Source organism: Salvelinus sp. IW2-2015, linkage group LG13 (genome assembly GCF_002910315.2).
Source record: "Salvelinus sp. IW2-2015 linkage group LG13, ASM291031v2, whole genome shotgun sequence".
Lineage (NCBI taxonomy): Eukaryota > Metazoa > Chordata > Actinopteri > Salmoniformes > Salmonidae > Salvelinus > Salvelinus sp. IW2-2015.
The window spans coordinates 23,616,105-23,625,044 of record NC_036853.1 but is presented as its reverse complement, the minus strand read 5'-3'; the positions used below and the strand labels follow the sequence as shown (position 1 = coordinate 23,625,044).

The window sequence follows — 8,940 nt, the reverse complement described above, 5'->3', positions numbered from 1 at the left end:
TCCAACATGCGTTGCCTGCCTGCCTGCCCTGCTTGCGTGCTTTGTGTAAAAGAGAGGGAGGGAGCGAAATGTGGTTCTAATCCACAGTCACTCTAGCATGGAGAGACACAAAGCATGTGCATTGAGGTTGTCAGTATAAAGTGCTGCAGCCCATGCTGTACTGTACCAAAACAGCACCTCACGTATTAAAACAGTATCCTGCCATATTAAACCTCCCAGTACACGCACACACATAACCTCTTACCCAGCTCACATTAACAGCTATGCTGTATGAGTCATTAGAACCATTATGTGTGTAAGAGAGAGCGGAGCGAATGGGAGTACTTTGGTTTTCAAGCTTGAAGTTAAAGTTATTTATCTCTTAAAGGAATTCACAGATGTACAGTGGACAAAGCCACACACACAGTCAAATGCATGCAGAACATTGAAATCGTAAATCCATAAAAGAGGAATTTCATTGGCTTTATCTGTCCATTTTACACAGACCCACTCCTCTCCACCTTTGCTCCCTATCCCTAATTCTGTCATCTCCCTCCCTCTCTCTCTCCTTCCTCTTCCCTCCCTCCTCTCTAGGCTTGTCTTCTCACATCACAGTGGGGCAAAAAAGATTAGTCAGCCTCCAATTGTGGCAAGTATCTCCCACTTTAAAAAGATGAAGAGAGCCTGTTACATTATTCATCATAGGTACACTTCAAACTCATGACAGGCCAAAATGAGGAAAAAAAAAAATCAGAAATCACATTGTAGGATTTGTACTGAATTTTATTTGCAAATTAATGGGGCAAATAGTAATTTGGTCAAATAACAAAAGTTTATCTCAATACTTTGTTATATACCTTTGTTGGCAATGACGAGGTCAAACGTTTTCTGTACAGTCTTCACCAAGGTTTTCACACTGTTGCGCGTATTTTGCCCATTCCTCCATGCAGATCTTTCCTCTAGAGCAGTGATGTCTTTTGGGGCTGTGCTGGGCAAACACGGACTTTCAACTCCCTCCAAAGATTTTCTATGGGGTTGAGATCTGGAGAACTGGCTAGGCCACTCAGGACCTTTGTAAATTCTTCTTTACGAAGCCACTCCTTCGTTGCCGGGCGGGTGCTGTTTGGATCATTTCATGCTGAGAGACCTCAGCCACGTATTCATCTCAATTTGCCCTTGCTGATGGAAAGGAGGTTTTCACTCAAAATTCGCACGATACATGGCCACCATTCATTTTCTTTCCTTTACACGGATCAGTCAGTCTGGTCCCTTATGCAGAAAAACAGCCCCAAAGCATGATGTTTCCACCCCCATGCTTCACAGTAAGGTTATGGTGTTCTTATGGATGCCAACTCAGCATTCTTTTGTCCCTCAAACACGACGAGTTGAGTTTTTACCAACAAAGTTATAATTTGCGTTTTCATCTGACATATGACATTTCTCCCAATCTTTCTTTGGATCATCCAAATGCTCTCTTAGCAAACTTCAGACGGGGCCTGGACATACTGGCTAAAGCAGGGGGACACGTCTGGCACTGCAGGATTTGAGTCCCTTGGCGGCGTTAGTGTGTATACTGATGGTAGGCTTTGTACTTTTGGTCCCCAGCTCTTCTGCAGGTCATTCACTAGGTCCCCCGTGTGGTTCTGAGGTTTATTGCTCACCATTTACTTGTGATCATTTGGACCCCACGGGGTGAGATCTTGCGGGAGCCTCAGATCGGAGGAATTATCAGTGGTCTGTATGTCCTTCCATGCTAATATTGCTCCCACAGTTGATTTCTTTCAAAACCAAGCTGCTACCTTTTGCAGATCAGTCTTCCCAGCCTGGTGCAGGTCTACATTATTGTTTCTGGTGTCCTTTGACAGCTTCTTTGGTCTTGGCCATAGTGGGGTTTTGGAGTTGTGGACTGTTTTTGAGGTTGGGACAGGTGTTCTTTTTATACTGATAACAAGTTCAAAACAGGTGCCATTAATACAGGTAACGAGTGGAGGACAGGAGGAGCCTCTTTAAAGAAGAAGTTACAGTCTGTGAGAGCCAGAAATCTTGCTTGTTTGTTAGGTGACCAAATACTTATTCTTCCACCATAATTTTGCAAATATAAATTAATTTTAAAATCCTACAATGTGATTTCTGGAATTTTTTTCTCACATTTGTCTGTTCATAGTTTTGAGATGTACCTATTGATGACAAATTTACAGGCCTCTCTCATCTTTTTAAGATGGAGAACTTGCACAATTGGTGGCTGACTAAACATACTTTTTTTGCCCCACTTTAGGTTGCTCCTTTTGTCCAGCGTTGGGAAAGGGCATTTGTGGGAGTGCAATAGAGGATTGACATCATCTGTGGATCTGGGGGTTGGTAATGCAAATTGGAGTGGGTATAGGGTTTTGGAGAATGATGATGTTTCTGATGTGAGCCATGACCAGCCCTTCAAAGGCTTTCATGGCTACAGATGTGGAGTGCTACTGGTCGGTAGTCATTTAGGCAGGGTTACCTTATTGTTTCTGGGCACAGGGACTATGGTTGTCTGCTCTGAAACTGTTAGTATTACAGACTCAGACAGTGGAGAGGGTGAAAAATGTCGGTAGAGGACACTTGCTAGTTGTTTTAGCGGCATGCGCGGACTTTCAACGTCCTGGTAATCTGTCTGGCCCTTGTTGACCTGTTAAACCGGTCTTACTCACATCGGCTGCGGAGAGGCGTAATCACACAGTAATCCGGAACAGCTGATTTCTCTTCATGCATGTTTCGGTTACTTGCCTCGAAGCGAGCATAGAAGTTATTTTAGGCTCGAATGGTAGCTTGTGTCCACTCGGCAGCAGCTCGGCGGCTGGCTTCTCTTTTAGTTCTGAAACACTAGGGCCGTGTATTCGATTCGATCTTAGCCTGTATTGACGTTCTTGCCTGTTTATGATTCATCGGAGGCATAGCGGGATTTCTATAGCTTCAGGTTAGAGTCCACGCCCTGAATATGGCAGCCTACCCTTAGCCACTGCGAATGTGCCTTAATCCATGGCTCCTGGTTGGAGTATTGCACATACAGTCACTGTGTGTCACTCGTCGATGCACTTATTTATAAAGCGCAGACTGTTCGTCCAGTACGAGGTCGAGTAATCCTTGTCCTGATGTCCAGAAGCTCTTTTCGGGCATAAGAACGTGCAGAAACATATGTACAAAAAATAATTACAATAACGCAAAAAAACACGCACAATTTGGGAAACCGTAAAACAGCAGCCATCTCTTCCGGCCCATCCTGGTTTCATAATGGTTGTAGTCTTCATCACACGTGTAATTAACGAGGCTGTCTCCATCACAGACGAGTTATTGAGGGGAGACTGCGGGAAATACCCATTAGGGACAGAGCCTGGACAAGGGAGACTCTGTTGTGTGTGTGTGTGTGTGTCGTGTGTGGTGTGTGTGTGTGTGTGTTGTGTCGTGTGTGTGTGTGATGTGGTGTGTTGTGTTGCTGTGTGTTGTAGTGTGCTGTGGTGTCGTGTGTGTGTATGTTGTGTGTGTGTGTGTGTGTGATATCCCTCCCACAATTGCCAGTGGCCACTCTCTCTGCAATTTTCAGACCACAGTGCAGCTGGCCATGGGCCAAGAGTTAAAACTTTGGGGCATCCATCCACTCACCAGGAGACTGACGTGATGCGATGCACTGCACATCTATCACTACCAGTATTAATGCTAATTTAATTATTTCGCCTCTATGGCCTATTATTGGCCTACTCCCTACTCTTCTTACATTTGCACACACTGTTACATAATTTTTCGAATTTTTCTAGCTATTGGTTATTGACTCGTCTTGGTTTATGCTTAACTCTGTGTTGGTGCTTTGTCGCGCTGCCATTTGCATTTATCTTGGCCAGGTCGCAGTTGTAAATGAGAATTGTTCTCAACTGCCTAACCTAGTTAATCAAAGGTGAAATAAAAAAAATTAAAAGACTGGAAGCGCACGATGCTAAACAACACTATTCTATTTGACCCATGCAAATACTCATCAATCTGTATTTTAAGTATCCAAATCAATATGTGAGCTACAGTGACTGTATTTATTCATCCTCCAAAAACTCATAGAACACTTAGAAGAGGGTGACGGGCTGAGAAAAAATCTCCAAATGTAAGCATTTTTCCTCAGTCCGTTCCCCTTTTATGTGCAGAACAGTTCACAGTTTGCACCCCAGCCTGTTCTGTGTTAATGACTTTCGGACAACTGTGACCATAATGGCTTTAAATTGAACAGGCGAATTTGGAGGAAACAGAACAAAGCTCTGCAGTTTAGATAGACACGAGAGTACATTATTGACACTATCGTTAAGGTGACTGTTCCAATTGCTGGTCCTTTATTTTAGCTAGCGTTTTCTAAAAGGCTTAAACGATTGCTAGCATGCTAGTGCTGCTCCTGCCAATTTAAACTGTTGTGTCTGCGTGCGCTAGCAATTGTATGAATGGAAATGTACTCTCTTTCTCTTACTTGGCCTGAAAAGAAGCTGAGTCATTTAACTGTTCAGGCATACACACACAACACAAATCAAATTAAAAAATCGAATGTTTTTTGTCACATGCCACCGAAATACAACAGGTGTTAGACCTACAGTGAAATCTTACTTACAAGCCCTTAACCAACATGCAGTTGAAAGAAGAGTTAAGGAAAATTTACCAAATAAACTAAAGTAAAACAATTATAAAACAGTAACACAACAAAAATAACATAACATGCTATATTCGGGTCGTTACGGTACCAGAAGTTCAATGTGAGGTAACAGGTTAGTCGAGTCATTTGACATGTAGGTAGGGGGTAAAATGACTATGCATAATAATAAACACGAGTAGCAGCAGTGTAAAAACAAGGGGGAGGGGTCAATGTAAAATAGTCTGGGGTGCCATGTTTGATGAATTGTCAGCAGTACTTATGCTGTTGGTAGAAGCTGTTAAGGAGCCTGTTGTTCCTAGACTTGGCGCTTCCCAGTACTGCTTGCAAGTGCGGTACCAGCATGAGAACATATGACTTGGTAACTGGAGTCTGACCATTTTTTGGCTTTCCTCTGACACCACCTAGTTTTATAAGTCTGGGTGCCAGGAACGCTTGGCCCGTAACAAACTAACTCTTGTAAGCGTCTTACGGTCAGATTGCCGAGCAGTTCTCAATGGTGCACTGTAAACTTTTTGAGACGATGCACCATTCCAAATCTTCATTCATCTCACTGAGGGGGAAAGGTGTTGTCGTTGGCCCTCTCTTCAGGCTTCTTGGTGTGTTTGGTACCATAATAGTGCTGGTGATGTGACACCAAGGGAACCTTTGAAAAATCTCAGACCCGCTCCACTACCAGCCCGCCAATTTTAATGGGGCCTGTCGGCTGCCGTCTTACTGTTTCCACATACATCTCCTTTTTTTGCCTCACATTAGGAGGGACCAGGTTGTTTCCTTGGGGCAACCACAGTGTGCCAGGTCTCTACCCTAGTCCTCCCCATAGGCTGTTCTCGTCGTTGTCGGTAATCAGGCCTACGCTGTTGTTTCATCAGCAAACTTAAGATTGCAGTCGTGTTTTGGCCATGGCAGTCGCGGGTGAACAGGGATTACAGGAGGGGGCAAGCGCACCCCTGAAGAGGCCCCAGTGTTGGGATCAGCATGGCAGACATGTTGTTGCCTACCCTTACCACCTGGGGGGGCCCGTCAGAAGTCCAGGATTCCAGTTGCAGAGCGGAGGTGTTTAGTCCCAGCAGTCCTTAGCTTTCGTGATTGCTTTGTGGGCACTTTAGGTGTTGAATGCTGAGCTGTAGGTCAATGAACAGCATTCTCACATAGGTGTTCCCTTTTGTCCAGATGGGAAAGGGCAGTGTGAAGGTGCGATTGAGAATTGCGTCATCTGTGGATCTGTTGGGGCGGTATGCGAATTGGTGTGGGGTCTAGGGTAATCCAGAATGCATGCTGTTGATGTGTGCAATGACCAGCCTTTCAAAGCAACTTCGAGCCTACCAAAAGTGAATGCTGCAGAGTGGTAATCATTTAGGGAAGTTACCTTCGCTTCCTTGGGCACGGGAATATGGTGGTCTGCTTGGAAACATGTATAGGTATTACAGACTCGTCGGAGAGGTTGAAAATGTCCAGTGAAGACACTTGCCAAGTTGCTCTGCGCAATGATTTTGAGTACATGTTCCTGGTAATCCGTCTCGGCCCGCGCATTGGAATGGTTTGACGTACTTTACTACCAGTTTGAAGTTGGAAGTTTACATACACTTAGCATTGGAGTCATTAAAACTCGTTTTCAACCCTCTACACATTTCTGGTTAATAAACTATAGTTTTGCAAGTCGGGTAGGACATCTACTTGGTTGCATTGACACAAGTCATTTTTCCAAACAATTGTTCTACAGAGAGATTATTTCACTCTATAATTCATGTATCACAATTTCCAGTGGAAGTCAGAAGTTACATACACTAAGTTGACTGTGCTTATAAAACAGCTTGGAACATTCCAGAAAAATTATGTCATGGCTTTAGAGTTTCTCGATAGGCTAATTGACATCTTTTGAGTCAATGGAGGTGTACCTGTGGATGTATTTCAAGGCCTACCTTCAAACTCAGTGCCTCTTTGCTTGGACAATCATGGGAAAATCTAAAGGTAAATCAGTCAAGACCTCAGAAAAGAAATTGTAGACCTCCACAAGTCTGATTCATCCTTGGAAGCAATTTCCAAAACGCCTGAAGGTACCACATTCATCTGTACAAACACTAGTACGCAAGTGATAAACACCATGGGACCACCGCCAGCCGTCATACTGCTCAGGAAGGAGCGCATCTATCTGCTAGAGATGAACATGCTTTTGGTGCGAAAAAGTGGCAAATCAATCCCAGGAACAACAGCAAAGGACCTTGTGAAGATGCTTGCGGAAAACAGGTACAAAGTATCTATGACCACGAAAAACGAGTCCTATATCGACAAACTGAAAAGCTGCTCAGCTAATTGGGCCAGTGTTGCACATAGCCTGTCTTCTCTTGAAAGCCAGGTTTGCCCTACGGTGGCCCGACTCCATAGCAAGCTATGCTCACTGAGTCTGTATATAGTCAAAGCTTTCCTTAATTTGGGGTCAGTCACAGTGGTCATGTTTCTTCCCTGTGTTACTGTTCTTAGGGCATAAATGCGTTCCAGTTGCTCTTGTTTTGGTATTTCTTTCCACTCTGTCAATAATTATCTTTTTGTTTTTCTCATGATTTGGTTGGGTCTAATTGTGTTGCTGTTGCGTCCTGGCGTCTTGTGGGTCGTTGTGTTTGTGAACAGAGCCCCAGGGCCAGCTTGTTAGGTGATCTTCTCTAGGTTAATTTCTCCTGTAGGTATGGCTTTGTTATGGAAGTTTTGGAATCCTTCCTTTTAGCGGTAGTAGAATTTAACGTCTCTTTCTGGATTTTGATAATTAGCTGGTATCTGCCTAATCTGCTTGCATGCATTATTTGTGTTTTACATTTTACGTTCACAGCTTTGTGGAAGTTACCTATGGTGCTGATGTTTTAGGCCGAGGTACAGTATGTATAGTTTTTTGTGTTCTGCTATAGGGCAACGGTTTCTAGATGGATTTGTATTTGTGGTCCTGGCCACTGGACCTTTTTTTGGAACACTATTATTTTTGTATTTACTAGATTTACTGTCAAGGGCCAGTCTGAACAGAATCTGTGCAGAATATCTCAAGTGCTGCTTGTAGGCCCTCCTTGGTTGTCGGAGCAGGAAAGCGACCAATTTCATCAGCAAACAGTAGATATTTGACTTCAGATTCTGCATTGAGGCCGGGTGCTCAGACATGTTCTAGTGCCCTAAGCCAATCTTATGTATATGTTCAAGAGAGTGGGGATCGAGCTGCATCCCTGTCTCACCCCACTGACCTGTGGAAATGTATTTCAATGTTTTTTTGCAATTTTGACTGCGCCACTTTGTTGTTTATGTACATGGATTTTATTTGTCATGTTCTCTCTCTCTGTCTTTCTCCTCTCCCAACTCCTCCTCTTCTCAGTCCCCAGGCCATCGTATTGTGCGGACAGTGGGCCAGGCGTTCGAGGTGTGTCACCAAACTCAGCTTAGCAACACACACACCAGAACGCAGATGGACAGGAGGACGCAGACAGCGACAAGGACCTGCAACGAGGAGTCCACACTCTCAGGTGCAATAACACACAAACACACCACCCATCCCACACACACAAACACATTCCTGATGAGTGTAAATGCCATTTGAGAGGATAGTGTCACAGATTGAGTCAGTCTAATACAGAGGGCTGTGGCTGTGGAACAAACCAGATTAGTGGTGGGATGACTCTGGCTCCAGTAACTACAGGGCCCTTTCATATTGCAGATGAGCCCACAGCATCCATGCGCACTTCCTATACACGCCAGTGTAAGTTTGACTTCTTTTTTAGATGTCTTAGTCTTAGTAATTTTTGCTTAAATATAATAAGTTCTTAGTCACATTTTTGTCAATTGAATAATGATTTAGTCTAGTTATTGACAAAATGACAAACATTGGGCCATTTTAGTCAAATAAATGCCCTTTCATTTTTTGTCACATTTTAGTCACATCACATTATATTGCCTCATTAACCATATAGTAAACATAAATCACTTGACTTCCATGTGCCCAAACATACTACCTTGTCCTTCCAACATTATTTTCTGCATAATTAACATTACATACAAAACAAGCAGAGAGAGAGAGAGAGAGAGAGAGAGAGAGAGAGAGAGAGAGAGAGAGAGAGAGAGAGAGAGAGAGAGAGAGAGAGAGAGAGAGAGAGAGAGAGAGAGAGAGAGAGAGAGAGAGAGAGAGAGAGAGAGAGAGAGAGAGAGAGAGAAGAGGAAGAGAGAGAGAGAGAGAGAGAGAGAGAGAGAGAGAGAGAGAGAGAGAGAGAGAGAGAAGGAGAGAGAGAAGAGAGAGAGAGAGAGAGAGAGAGAGAGAGAGAGAGAGAGAGAGAGAGAGA

The 8,940-nt window shown here is 43.8% G+C and overlaps 1 protein-coding gene across 1 annotated transcript in view; it reads left to right on the top strand.

The window, feature by feature from the left end:
- LOC111972342 (carboxyl-terminal PDZ ligand of neuronal nitric oxide synthase protein-like) overlaps positions 1-8,940 on the top strand; it is a 260,880-nt gene that overhangs the window by 168,620 nt on the left and 83,320 nt on the right. The window lies entirely within an intron of this gene.